General features: G+C 38.7%; 1 long non-coding RNA gene across 1 annotated transcript in view; it reads right to left on the bottom strand.

The window, feature by feature from the left end:
• Positions 1-7,168, bottom strand: part of LOC132541297 (uncharacterized) — a 29,202-nt gene extending 22,034 nt beyond the window's left edge. The window contains exon 1 of the long non-coding RNA XR_009552457.1: positions 7,061-7,168. This is a non-coding gene — a long non-coding RNA (uncharacterized LOC132541297). The remainder of the gene's footprint in view (positions 1-7,060) is intronic.
• Positions 7,169-13,019: the final 5,851 nt, after the last annotated feature.

The raw sequence follows: 13,019 nt of genomic DNA, 5'->3' as shown, positions 1-13,019 counted from the left end.
TGTAAGAGAAACTCCTCCCTGGCCTCATACCCTGCTAGAGATGTTCAGTATTTCTACATTTTCCAATCTCTGCCTCCATATTCACTGGGCATTCTTCCAGTGAGTATCCTTTTGTGTCCTCCCAGAAGGATACTTGTCACTGAATTGAAGGTCTACCTAATTCCAATGTCTTAACTTTCTTACATCTGAAAAGGCCCTATTTTCAGGTAAGTGCGTATTTTAATTTGTGAGGGAACACAATGCAACCTACTGCATACTTAGATCTACAGTTTGGGACCCATTCCCACTACACATGGGAGTGTAACATTGAAGTGCTGTCACATAAAGATCATTAATGTCTGGAGGGCTGTTCTTGGTTAAATGCTGGGAGCTTAGAACCTTGATTCAAGGTATTAGCCACTGGGGACTTGACTTCCAGTCTTGACTTCTACATCTCAATGATGTCTATAATATGGTCTGTGAGCATGGACATTTTCATTCAATACTTTTTTTCCCCCTGAAGTTACTTATTTACTTTTGTGAGAGAGAAAGAGAGTGTTTCTTAGCTCTGGCATATGGCAATGCCAGGGATTGAACTTGGATTCTCTGAGGACTCAGTCATGTTAACCCTGCGCTCTAACTCATTGAGCTATCTCTTCAGCTCACAAGTACTACAACCGGTGATTCTACTGATCTTGAATGGAGGAGATAAGTTTCCCATTCTTATATATAATGTGATTTAAAAAACTATTACAAGATTCTTCTGATCTGAAAATATTCTACCCTATCACCTTCTCATCCTCCTTCACTTGTCCACTAGTAAGTTAACAGGGTACTGAGATCAAAGCGATATATATATATATAGTCTCTTACAGGTCACCCAAAGGTAATCCAGACTTTGGATAACAAACAGCTTTGCTGACAATGGGATTTAGTTTTGAAATGCTGAAAATAAGGGGAAGGTCTACTTTGTGGGAGATCCAGCTATATGGTTGCCAAGGGAAGCAAAGGCAGGATTTACAAGAGCAAATAATAAAGGGGGCAAGACAGGATTTACTGTCCGCATGATTTCTTTGTTATATTTCAGATATTTCCCTAGCAAAGAAAGCAATGGCAAAAGACAGTCAAAAGCCAAGGAACAAAGAGGGCTGGCCAAGTCCCTGGCCCTCGCCTCCAGAGAAGGTGCATGAGCAGAGAGGCTGGGCGCAGTCATCAGGACGCATCAGGAGTGTCTCACTCCTCAAAAGAAATAATCTCACCGTCAAAACTGCAGATCGTTTGCAGAAGCAGAGGCCTATTTGAAATCTGAGCTGCTTTTCAATATGTAAAAACTTTGTGTAAACACACACACACACACACACACACACAAAAGCAAACAGCCACTGGAAAGAATGACAGGAAAGATTCAAGATCTCAGAGAGATGGTCAGTACCTGAAAGGACATTGCAAATTCCCATATGCCACATTTGCTGGCTTTGTGACTTCATGGAAGTTACCATCTTTACTAAGCCTCAGGCTAAAAAGTTATTGTTTTGCCACAGTTAAGCAAAGAACAGACACCTCAAGAGCCTGAGAACCACAGACCCAGGAAAGACATTACAATTTTTTTAGATTGTCTGAGGATGAGCAGAATATGAAAGAAAGGGAAGGAGAGAGAGAGAGAGAGCTCTCAATCAAATGTGATATCCAAAGTAGATTTCCAGTCAGTTAAATTCCAACTGCTATATGCAAATTAGCTTAATTGTCAAACAATTGATTGATGGAATTTCAGTCCTGGGTGGTCTGTGGCTGCTGACTTTGAAGAGGGTGTGAGTGTGTCTGGGCTGCCTAGGGTTTGAGTCACAATAGTCCAAGACTCTGTTTATGGTTTCACAGAATAATTCATTTTTCTTTCTTTCTTTTTTCTTTCTCTCTTTCTCTCTCTCTCTCTCTCTGTCTCTCTCCCTCTCTCTTTCTCTCTCTCTCTCTCTTTCTTTCTCAGTTTCTTTCTTTCTTTGTTCCTTTCTTTCTCTCTTCCTTCCTTTCTTCTCTTTCTTTTCTGTTTCTTTCTATTACTTCTCACCACATTTTTAGGAGTATAGCTGTGAGAATTAAATTACAATGATATAGACACTTCAATTTGGTTTTTTTGTTTGTTGTGTTGTGTTCTGTGGTGTTTATTAGGAATCTCCAAGATGTTACCCTCACTACTAAATAGCAATAGTGAGGCAGGGTGGTGGTGTACCTGGTTGAGTCAGTGCACAAAGAGCTGGGTTCAAGCCCCCAGTCTGCACCTGCAGGGGTAAAGCTTCACAAGTGGTGAAACAGGGCTGCAGGTGTCTCTCCTTTCCTATCTATCTATCTATCTATCTATCTATCTATCTATCTATCTTTCTATCATCTATCTGTCTATCTATCTATATCCTTCCTCTTCTCAATTTCTGGCTGTCTGTATCCAATTAATAAATAAAGATAATTCAAAGTAAGTAAATAAATAAATAGCAGTAATGAGAACTGTCCCACTCTCTGAAGGGAGGCTGGGTCATCCTACTCTGCCACTTGAGGAAGACTGGTCCTGAAATGAGTGCAGCCTAGAATGTTCCCAGCTGTGACCATGGACTGTGAGCTCAGACTGACAAGGACTTGGAGATTTTACAGGCTCCTTTGCTAAGTATGGCTTACAAAAACCCTGGGTCAGAACAATGTGGTTAACAAATATCAGTGTTCAAGTTTAAGTTTGGGAGCTATTTTATGTCCTAATCTGGCTTTCAAGTACTATTCTCAATTCTGACACCATCTTCCCACAGTATTTCTAGACCAGCTTCATGTTAGCTGTAAAGCTCAAGCAAAGATTTCTAAAGTCATGGCCCCTTATGAACATACCTAAAATAGACATCTTAGCTCTATTTCACCTCAAAGTTTCTATTCCCATCTGCTCTATTTCTACTCTTTGGTTCATGTTTATTAAGCATTTGTCCTGCTTAATATTTCACTGCCTTTCAGCCATCATGTCACAGATGCTACTATAATCCCATCCTGACCTCTTTGGCCAGATGACCTCACCAACACAAGCCAGAACCTCACTTTTCCAGAGCCCTAACCTACTAGGGAAAGATAGAAACAGGCTGGGTATAAGATAACACCTGTCAATGTCCACATCCAGCAGAGAAGCAATGGCAGAAGCCAGAACTCCTACCTTCTACACCCCCCTAAAGAATTTTGGTCAGTATCTATAGAGGGGGGCAAAAAGTAGAGGAAGATGACCAGAGAACTCTGGACTCAGTTCCAACAAAATCCAAAATGTTTGTGACCAGGAATCTTTGTTGTTATGGCATCACTGAAAAAGAAGTATATCTGGAAACAAACAAACAAACAAAAAAAAAAAACAGAGGAAGTCAATATCTGAGAGAGAAGAAGAAAAAATGGACACTCTAAAGTAGTAATAGATGTATGTGTAATTTAGAAAGGAAGTAAAAGCAGGACCATATAAAAAAAATATATTCAACCCACATCTGTGACCTTGGGAGATCTATTGCAGTTACGCTGGAGGGGTATGAGGGCAAAGAACTCTAGAGGTGGGAACGATGTGGAATTATACTCTCAGGATCTTATAATTTTGTAAATCATTATTTATTTGTTTGCTTGGTCATGACTGGAATGTTATACTCCAGGATGACTGTTTCAGATTAAAAAGAGAGACAGAAAGATAGAAAGGAAAAGACACGTAAAACCAAAGTGAAGCTTCCTCTACTATGGTAGGGACCAGGCTCAATGAGCATGTAAAGGCAAGTGCACTATGGATGCGAACTATTTTACCAGCCTGTTAGTGATCAGACTCAAAGATCACCTAATACAGGGTAGGGGAATAAGCAAAGGGAGGGTTTAGGCAACAAAAAAGACAAAGAAGAAACAAAGACAGAGACAGAAGAAATACTGAGTTTGTGTAGTATGAGTAAGTAGTGACCGTGGTAAATGCTGCTAAGAGATAGACTGGGATCAGTACTGAAAAGAACAGCCTGGTTTGGCCCCATGGAAGTCATTGACAGGCCTAGTAAGAGCAGTTTCAACCAACAGTGTGATGGAAATTATATTCCAGCAAACAGAAGACTAAAGTGTTTTGGATTAGATCACGGTTACAAACAATAATATCATGAGAAGAAACTAATGTATACAAAATGACTGCTTGGCAAAGAAAAGAGAACAAAATAGGAGCTGGAATGGCTGAGAGAAGGAAGCATAGAACAACACAGTTTCCCCCCTGAACTTAATCTAATGTAACTGTGTGAAGGGATGTCTAAGACAGGCCGAAAATCCTATCATGTGCTGAAATTCTATCTCCCTGCACTTAAGTTAACTCATTAGCCAAAAAACTACAGTCAAACTTTTAATTCAAGTTAGAATATGAAAGTTAGACCGATGCCAGTCCATTAGTAGTCATCTAACAGTGCAGATCAGAACATGTGCCTTGGATATCCTGTTTATATCTAAAGCTCAGATTACAGCATAAAAAAATTCACTAGTTGATATCTGCCCTTTTGTATTAGAACTGGCTGTTCAGTCTAAACTAGCATTCACTGATTCCTCCCAGAGTATCTTCTGTTCTTCATGCCTATTTCTATAAGCATAAGAAAAACGCATTGAGTATTCATACTCAACTTCTTGGCTTCAGACCAGGTCTCAATGAAGAAGTTGGCACCACACATTAGAACAATTACCCACAGTAAAGCCTCTTTCAACATTCTTTATGTGTTTCCCTTTCATTACACAAAGGATTAAGTAACAAAGAATTTTCTATGTTATAATAGAATCATCCATTTTCAGCCTTTTAACTGATGGGAGAAATTTGTTTTGCTCTAAATGAAAATTTAAAAGTATAATGTTGGAAGATGAATTTCTATCTAACTATTCACTTCTCAGTTTGTAGACAAGACATCCCAGGATGGTTAAGTTGAAACATTCTACCTGGAAATCAGTCTAATACAAGTCTGATTTTCTGTAGAAAATACATCTTATTGTTTTGTATTGTATCTCATATTTCTAAGTATAGATCTATAGACATATCCTAGAAAAACACTCACTTTTAGTACATTTCAGGAGTGGGGCTGGAGGAAATCTTGTCACAACAAAAATCTTATGCTGATTCTTAAAACTAAATTCTTGTAGACATTAACTTAATGTATTGATTTCTTTTCTATCATGCAAACTTGCAACAATCTATGTGGCTTAGTAAAAAATAAATGAAAATGTCAAAGCATTATAGAGTGTAGTCCCAACTTACTTTAAGTCTCCCACAGGCATTTTCTTTGTCATCTGTCCTGATTCTTCAAACAATGAAATCTAATGAGTCCTTGCTAGGAATCAATGAAATCTTTTCTAGACCTTTCTAGACCAGGGCCAGGCGGTAGCATGCCTGGTTGGACACATAAACTGCAGTATACAAGGGCCCGGGTTCGAGCCCCTGGTCCCCACCTGCAGGGGGAAGGCTTCACGAGTGATGAAGTAGAGCTGCAGGTGTCTCTCTGTCTCTCTCCCTCTCTATCTCCGCTTCCCCTCTCTATTTCTCTCTGTCTCTATCCAATAATAAATAAAGGAAAATTAAAATATTAAATGAAAAAAAAGTCTTTTCTAGATCTGCATTCATATACTTCATATCCAATAATGGATATGATGCCCACGATGGGAGCATATTGATTTAGTTGTTAAGAACCTGGGGTAAAACGGGAAGAGCACGAAAGCCTATGAGTTTACTTTATGTCGTATGTCTCCATTTGTATGAAGCCTGTGCAAAGTTCAGACAGCCATTTGGAGTCATAAGAATCTTGGCAGGGGTAGATAGCATAATGGTTATGCAAAGAGACTCTCCAGCCAGAGGCTCCAAAGTCCCAGGTTCAATCCCCTGCACCACCATATATCAGATCTGAGCAGTGCTCTGGTTAAAAAAAAAAAAAAATTCTACATCTGGAGTCATAAGAATCTTATACGCATAATTGTTTAGCTTCTGCTACCAAACATAGGGACTAGATTTACTTTTTTTTTTTTGTCTTAAACAACTAAACAAACTCAGACAAGTAAGTAAAACAGTCATTTCCAGGTATTGAACAATGAGAAGCACTGGACAGCAAGTCTTCAGAGAGAAAAGACACATGAGGCAACTAAAAAGACACTTTTCTATCTGTATTTGAAAAGTGGAAATAATTTGCTAGCTCCAGGAAAAAATCTTCAGTCATTTCCTTTCATTTTTCAAGATATATGAAACCATTCACTTGTTCAACAAATATATATATATATATATCAAGTCCCCAAGACATTCAGAATTAGTAAAAATAAGACAGACAAAACGCAAATAAGGAATAAGATAATATAATGAACTGATGAAACATGGAGGTTAAAAATGAAAAATAGTTGATGATTTATAAGAAGAAAATATGTACCTGTTTAGATGCTATAATCATTAAAGTTATTTTAAAGGAGATTCATTAACAGAGGGAGAAGAAGCGGGGGAGAGAGGAGAGAGAGCAAAGCACGTAGGTGGGAGATAGAGCCCCCTACCTGCAAGTCCCTAAGGGTTGTCCTGTGTCCCCTTTCCAGCTGACATTAAAATCTTTTGTAGAGAGACAGAGAGAGAGAGGGAGGGAGGGAAATAGAATCATAGACAGAGAGAGTGAAAGAGATCACAGTGCTCAACCTTTCTTCAGTGTGGTGGGAGACAGGCTCACACATCACTTATGCATGTGACAAGGCCTCATATTATCCAAGTGAACTGTTTCACAGGCCCCTTTAAGGGCACATTTAAGCACACCCACTACAGTGCGCAAGGACCCTGGTTCAAGTCCCTGGTCCCCATCTGCAGAAAGGAAGCTTCATGAGAGGTGAAGCAGGGCTGCGGGTGTCTCTCTGTCTCTCTCCTCTATCTCCTCCTCCCCTCTCAATTTCTCTCTGTCTCTATCCCATAATAAATAAATAAAGATATATTAAAAAGTAAAGGATATGTTCTTAAAAATAATGAAAAGTAGCTTTTAAGAACTGAAAGACAGTGGGAAGTAGGAAGAAATATTATGTTATAAAACGGTTCTAGGTCCAGACAGTAGTGTGCATACATTACCATGCATGAGGGTCCAGGTTCAATCCTGGTCCCCACCTGCACAAGGAAACTTCATGAGCAGTTGAGCAATGGAGTCTTTTTGTTCAATCATTAAGCCCCAGGGATAGCCCTAAAAAAGAAGGAGGAAGAGGAGGAGGAAGAAGAGGGCTGGGAGGCAGCATAATGGTTATGCGAAAGAGTTTCGTGCCTGAGGCTGTGAAGTCCCAGGTTCAGTCAAGAACCACCATAAGCCAGAGCTGAGTAGTGCTCTGGTCTTTCTGTATCTCTCCTGTTAAAATAAAGTAATTGGGGAGTTGGATGGCAGCACAGCGGGTTAAGCACACATGGCGCAAAGTGCAAGGACCAGCTGAAAGATCCCGGTTTGAGCCCCCGGCTCCTCACCTGCAGGGGAGTCGCTTCACAGGCGGTGAAGCAGGTCTGCAGGTGTCTGTCTTTCTCTCCCCTTTCTCTGTCTTCCCCTCCTCTCTCCATTTCTCTCTGTCCTATCCAACATCGACTACAACAATAATAACTACAACAATAAAACAACAAGGGCAACAAAAGATAAATAAATAAATATTAAAAAAATAAAGTAATTAAAATATTAGAAGAAGAAGAATGATGATGAGGAAGAGAAGGAGTTGGAGGTATAGAAGAAGAAAAAGAAGAATGAAACAAAGAAAAGAGAAGCTGTTCTATAAAAACAGTCACTTATTGCTTAGACATTCAGGATAACTGCATGTAGGGAAACAGTCAACCATTTAGCAAACATTACTAAGTGCCTGCAAAGATCTAATTATTCTTGTAGCACTAGAGATGGATTCAATATCTTTGACCTCTTTCTAAATGTTTTGTGGCTGCTGTTGTTGTTGAGTGGTATGATTCCTTCATATATGTTTGGTATCAGTCATTTGTCAGATGTGTAACGTGCAAATATCTTCTCCAAGTTTCTGGGTCACCTGTTTATCTTTGTGGAGTTTTCTTTCACTGCTTTTTCAGTTTGATATAGTAACATTTATTTATTCTTGTTCTAAGTTCACTTACCCACAGGGGTTTGCTTGATATATTCTGCCATTGTCTTCTGTATAATTTCAGTTTTAATATCCATATCTTTGGATTATTTTAAGTTACTTTTTAATGTATCTTTTTAAGTGGTGGTCTAGTTATATTTTTCTTTGGAACTCCTTTCTGTAGACTTTGCAAGGCCAGACTGGTAGTGATGGCATAAAAGTCCTTTCATTTCTCTGGGCTGGAGAAGATCTTTATTTCTCCCTCATATTTGAAAGTTTCCCACAAATCTCCCTTGGGCCAGGGATGGACCTACATTATTTCACTGTCATGTCTCAGTCAAGTTAGTTCTCTGCCACGTTGGTAAGTCTTCTTGAACAGTCTCACACCTGATTCTTCTGAGGTCAGTGGGCAAGAGCCCATAGTTTCTCAGCTCTGTCTGACTCTGTTCCCCACTAAGTAGCTACCATTGGGGCCAGCAAGCATGCTTACTTTCCTACTACAACTCTCTTCTGCTCCATTCTTCTGCCCACGTATCCATTTCTGGCTATGGGTTTCTTCAGAAATCTTAGCTAGAGTTTGATGCAATTGGGGAGTTCTTTTGTTAAATTCCTAGTGCTCTAGGAGAGCTATCAAGCAGTTGCTCAGGATTAGAATTTAAAAACTGAGTTTATTATAATAAACTATGGAGGTTTGGGTGGTAGTGCAGTAGGTTAAGCGCACATGGTGCAAAGCGCAAGGACCGGTGTAAGGATCCTGGTTCGAGGCCCCCGGCTCCCCACCTGCAGGGGAGTCGCTTCACAGGCGGTGAAGCAGGTCTGCAGGTGTCTATCTTTCTCTCCCCCTCTCTGTCTTCCCCTCCTCTCTCCATTTCTCTCTGTCCTATCCAACAATGACGACATCAGTAACAACAATAGCTACAACAACAATAAAAAACAACAAGGACAACAAAAGGGAAAATAAATAAATAATTAAAAAAACAATAAATTATGGAAGGGCAGTGAATTGGCTGTCCCTTAGTTCAGAGCAGTCCTGGTGTCTAGTGGCTTTTCTTTGGGATTAGAGATAGTCTGCCTCTTTGAATTGCCTTCCCACTCCAGCGACCGACATTAACATAGCTGTGTTACACAGGAAGTAAACAAATGTATTAGAGGCCAGGAATACTTAATTCTTCTGTTCTTCAGGTTTTTTAAGTGTGGTCTCCTCGGTTACATTATGTGTGTGGAGAAATCTTGGAAAGCAGGGTGAATCTTATTTAAAAATATTGTTTTAATTTTATTTATTTAAAAGAGACAGAGAAATTGGGAGGGAGAAAGGGAGAAGGGGTGAGAGACTGAAAGATTCCCTGCAGCCCCATTTCTCCACTTCTGAAACTTTCCCCCCTGCAGGTGAGGACCAGGGGCTTGAACCCAGGTCCTTGAGCACTGTAATGTGAGTACACAGCCTGACCCCTAGGATGAATCTTATAATTTTTTTCTTTATCTAAATTTTTCTATGAGACATATTAGTATGTCATCATTAATACCAAATGACAAAAAAAAATTTTTTTTCAGGCCAGCTTAAAATGAATTTTTTTGATCCATGTTAATTATCTGTGTTTTCAACTTTATTATTAGGCACCACCAACTGCTGGAACTGACTTGAATTGGCTTCATTTGTGTGTTAAGTAATTAGTGTTTAATAATGTATTAGGTGTTATACCACTATTCAGAGACAATCCAAGTTTCAATTACTTGTCACATCACATGACAGATTCCCAGTAATTAGTTTCTTCCACATAACCCATAATAGAATAGACCAAAGTTAATAGAAAATGAGAGTAAAACTATATAGCCAGTTTGACACGAATGGATTAAAAAATTAGCCAGTTTGTGTACTTCTTAATATATTTATCTGCTGATATTGGAAATGTATCTGTTTAACCTTTCTGGCTCACCCTCATATATAATAAAAGATAGTAAAGGCATTCGACAAACAATTGGATAAGAAAAGCTATGGAACATATACTCAACAGAGTATCATTCAGCAATAATAATAATAAAAAAAAAGATGATCTCATGTTCTTTGGGAGAAAATGGACTGGCTTGGAGAAGATCATGCTTAATGAAGCAAGTAAAGAGGTAAAGGACAACCACAGAATGGTTTCAGTCATATGCAGAAGATAGACAATTGAAAATATGAATGTGAAAAAAAATGTCAACCTATTTCCAAGACTATGGGAGAACTAAATTAGTTATCTATGGGGTTGGGGATGGGGACACAGACCTTTGGTGACAGGAGTGGTGAAAAACAAAATTAAAATTAAATAAAAATTGCTTTCACTCTGAACTAAAAAAAAAATAAAGGTAATACTTGTATATCAAGACAAAGGCATAAAGTTTAGTTGTCAATATTTCAAGCAATCTGCTTCTTTAAAACTTCCAGTCATCCATTATTTCTATAAGTAGGGTTAAAAGTACAAAGAAGATTTTTTTTTCCCTTTGTGAAAAATATCAGATGGGACCGGATGTGTTCAGGGTGGGTAGTATAACCATAGACTACAAAATATAACCATAGACTACAAAATATCAGGCATGAAGAGTTTGGGCATTTTTGTTCAGCAGATGTCAAGAAATGACCTACTGTCTGGTCTCACTCATGTGACCCCTAATACCTTATATCAATATTTCTCAAATATTGCATTGAGATTAGGCTGAAGACAGAGAAGGAACCTAGCCCAGTGTGCTTTACACATATTCAGAGGTGGGCAGATTTTATGGTATGATCAAGTTCAGAGCCATACTGCCCATCAACTTATTACAAATGCTCATTTCTAAACTCTACCTACTGATTCAGAAATTAGGAGCAGGGCAAAATAAGCTTTTTATATTTTTAAAATATTTTTATTTATTATTGTATAGAGACAGAGAAAAATTGTGAGAGGAGGGGGAGATAAAGAGGTAAAAAGGCAGAGAGACATCTGCAGCCCTACTTCACCATTCATGAAGCTTTCCCCATGTAGGTGGGGATCAAGGGCTTGAACCTGGGTCCTTCACACACTGTAATACAAGCCCTTAACTGGGTGCACCAAACACTGCACCAATGGTCTTGCTATCCAAGCATGTTGTGCCTTCTGATTATATCAAGATCATCTGGAAGTTTGTGAGCCCAGCTAAACCTCAGACCCCATCTAGATTTTCTAAAGCCAAATAAGCATTGTCACCAAATCATCAGATGACATGTAGACATGGAAGTTAGAGAAACACTAGCTTAAAACAGTGGTCTTCTGGCTGGGAGGTGGTACACACACAGTTCAGAGCACAAGTTTCCATGCTCAAGGACTTGGGTTCAAGACCCTGAACCCCACCTATGGGAAGGGGTTGAGGTGCTTCATGAGTGGTGAAGCAATGCTGCAGGTCTCTCTTTCTCTCCTTTCTGGAGTTCCTTGTCTGGATGGCTTACTTTTATTTTTATTTCTTACCTTTTTTTTTTCTTGATAGAGAGGCAGAGAGGGAAAGTGAAGAAGAGACACCTGCAGCATTGTTTCACTGCTTGTGAAGCTTTCTCCCTGTAGTTGGGGACCAGTGGCTTGAAACTGTTCCTTGAACACTGACTGTAATGTGCACATCCTACTTCATACCCCATCATCCAGCCTTTAGCTTAGCACTGTTTGGATCAATTACGTATCAGTATGTATCAGTAAATTACAATAACTTGACCCAATAAACTTACCCTTTATATCTTTATGTTCACAAAGGGGAAAAAAAAGAGGGGGGAGTGAGACATACCTGGTTAAGTGCATTCATTACAATGCACAAGGACCTAGGTTCAAGGTCCTGATCCCCACCAGCAGAAGGTAAGCTTCTCCAGAGGCGAAGAAGCACTTCAGGTGTCTTTCTCCTTCCCTCTCTACCTCTCCCTCCCCTTTCAATTTTTCTCTCTATAATAATTAATAATAATAATAATAACAACAACAAATAAAAAGAAAAATTAACTTTAAGTATCCATTTTGATGAAAACATGTGTGACAGCTCAACCAATTAAACACTTTCAAGAATGTAAATGTATAAAGTATAAATATTTGGGTAAAATTCCATGGGGAGAACTAAAAGAAAAAAATATCCAAAGATTAGGAAAAGATAAACAGTCTGACTATCAAGAGTATTTTCTTTATTTTTTAAGTGAATGATAAGTATCAAACAGTTGTAGTTCTTAGATGCCACTGATATGTTCAAAAGAGTGGTGATACACACACACACACACACACACACACACACACACACACACGTCTGGACTAAAAGATAGTTCAGTCGGTAAAGCACACACCTTGCTGAGCATGAATGTTTGGGACTAAGTTCCAACACTACAATGGAGCACCATGGGTTGGACTAGGGGAACTCCATGAGTGGTCGAACAGTACTGTGCTGTCTCTTTACTCTCCGTAACCAGCTCTCCTGTTTTCTCTTTCATACAAAAGAATGAAAAATTGGCTCACACAGGCATTTCCTTGGTGGTATAATGCAGGTATGAGGTCTTGGGTTAATCTAATTGTGCTGCTACAATAAAAAGTAAAAACCTAAAATATGCCAAAAATAATATCTTGGAGAATTTTTAATTTTATGATACCAAAAAAAGTTTTGTTAACAGCCTAAAATGTGGCATGTACTTACCTTAATTTTTTTGACTTTAGAATAAACAGTGTGAAAATCATTTAAGATTGGCTGCAGGGATCATTTGGTGAACTTAGCCAAAACTCAGAATTAAAGTCCAATTAAATCTTACACTTGGCTTATTCTAAAAACACTTCACTATAAAACCATTTTTGTTACTATTTGGCATTGGCTCTTTTCCAGCTGGACTCATGCACACAAAAATAAGTAATAATAGGAAAAATGATACAATTGTTGATGACTCAAAATCCCTAAGAACTTTCTATTTAGATTTGTTTTAGCAAAGTATCATTTAGATACATTTTGGTTTGTTTAGCAAGTGG

This window comes from Erinaceus europaeus, chromosome 11, assembly GCF_950295315.1.
Source record: "Erinaceus europaeus chromosome 11, mEriEur2.1, whole genome shotgun sequence".
Classification (NCBI taxonomy): domain Eukaryota; kingdom Metazoa; phylum Chordata; class Mammalia; order Eulipotyphla; family Erinaceidae; genus Erinaceus; species Erinaceus europaeus.
Note: the sequence above shows the minus strand (reverse complement) of the source record. Positions and strands in the feature narration are given on the sequence as shown.